This window comes from Tupaia chinensis, unplaced genomic scaffold (assembly GCF_000334495.1).
Source record: "Tupaia chinensis unplaced genomic scaffold, TupChi_1.0 Scaffold145685_1, whole genome shotgun sequence".
Classification (NCBI taxonomy): Eukaryota; Metazoa; Chordata; class Mammalia; order Scandentia; family Tupaiidae; genus Tupaia; species Tupaia belangeri.
The window spans coordinates 5449650-5451828 of record NW_006205542.1 but is presented as its reverse complement, the minus strand read 5'-3'; positions in this window follow the sequence as shown (position 1 = coordinate 5451828).

The following is a 2179-nucleotide window of genomic DNA, read 5'->3' as shown; positions in this document are numbered from 1 at the left end:
AATTAAATTTTAGTATATCAAATTTTATAAAACAGTTTAGGTATGGTGATTTAACAGAACACAGAAAAGCAAGAAAATGTGTCACACTTATACCAAATTAAGGATGTTGAGTTTTGTTACTAATGTATGCAACTTCAATTTTAACACTATCTGACAAAATAAACTTTATTCACTATTAAAAAATAAAAAGCCTATAGTAAACTACACATTTCTACAAGCCTAAAGATGTAAATAATGGTAAACACATAGAAGTAAACACACCAAAATAACAGTGCTTAATTGCTGGACAGAAAAAAGCAACTACATGGTGGCTTAGGGGACTACCAAGAGCTGTATTATTTTGACTGTTGTTGGCAAAGAATGCAATCACTTATTAATTAATTTAAAGTGAACACAATGTAAAACAAAAAGACACTACTCAAAAATATCTGTGGACTTGGGACCAGCAGTTAGCGTAATGGCTATGTCGCTGGACTCCCATGTAGTTGACCACGGTTCGAGTCCCAGACCCGGTAGCTTAAAACTCACACCGGGCGCGTGTGCGTGCATGCCCAAGATCCCAAGAGGAGAATGAAGGAGAATGGAGAAGAAGGGATTGCGGTGTGGCCATCCCCCCTGGGGGGTGATTTCTCACTTTCTGTCTCTCTGTCTCTGTCTGTCTGGCGAATGCAGTGCCTTATAGCAAAACCTCTCCAAAAAAAAGAAAAAAAAAATCTGTGGGCTTTAAAACAGAATATGAACAATTAAGAAAAAGTGGGGCAAGCAGGTGGCATGGTGGTTGAGGTTGCTGGATTCTTACATGGCCGATCACAGTTCAGGTCCCAGATCTGGTGGCTTCCTTTTTTGCTTTCCCTTTCTCTCTCTCTGTTTCTCTCTGCTCATACTGAAAAGTAATGCTAACAAAAATAAATAAATAAATAAATAATACCTTTTTTTTTAAGAATTGTCCAAAAAGCCATGTTTTTCTTTTCTCAGTGGCAAGAAAAATAAAAGTGATTAAATACTACAATTTTAAAATAATTTTGTTGGGACTAAGAAGTGGTATGGTAGTTAAGGCACTGGGCACTCTCACATGGCTGATCATGGTTCAAGTACCAGACCTGGTGGTTTGCTTTCTCACTTTTTCTCTCTCTCTGAAGTTAAAATAAATGAATGAATAAATAAAATTAAGAAAAGAGTAAATTTGCAACGATGCTCCACAAGAAGCTAGAGATAATTACAAAAATAAAAACTTTGAAGAAGAATATAATATTTATATAATTTGGCAATAAAAAGAATTTAATAAATTTATTTTTTAAAACAAAGATTACATAAAACATTAATATTTATTATTTCTAAGTGGTGGCATAATAATTTTTATTTTCCCTTTATACATTTTATATCTTCCAAAAGATAGGTACTTTTTTTAAAAAAATGATGTATTTACTTTTATTCATTTATTCATTTTATTTTGATTTGACCAGAGAGACACACAGAGAAAGAGAACGAAAGTGAGAAAGCAAGTCACCAGGTCCAGGATTCGAACCATAGTCAGCCATGTGGGAGTGTCCAGCACCTTAACCACCATGCCACCTGCTGGTTCCTAGGTACTGTTTTTTTAATGAAGAAAAAGTATTATCTTTAAAATTACTTTCATCCAAAATTATAAAAAATTCTATAAAAACTCAAGTTGGTGCTATGAGTACAAATGTTGTTTTTTTGTTTTTTTGTTTTTTTTTTTTTTGAGATGATTTTGCTATAGGGCGCATGCGCTCGCCAGAAAGACAGAGACAGAGAGACAGAAAGCGAGAAATCATCCCCCAGGGGGTATGGCCACGCCACAATCACTTCTCCTCCATTCTCCTCTTGGGATCTTGGGCACGTACACACACATGCCTGGCGTGAGTTTAAGCCACCGGGTCCGGGACTCGAACCGTGGTCGACTACATGAGAGTCCAATGACATAGCCATTATGCTAACTGCTGGTCCCAGTACAAGTGTATTTTAAGGGTAACAATCTTCCTTACACCATCACACTTGTCCAAATCTGAGGCTAGAAAATATACTACACAAAACCTAAGGATACAGGTTTGTTTGTTTTTTTAATGAGAATGTACACCAATTACTAATTTAATGCACACCAATTACAATTTAGCTTTCTACTTTTTCAAAATGATTGATTGTTCTTATTGCTGTATAA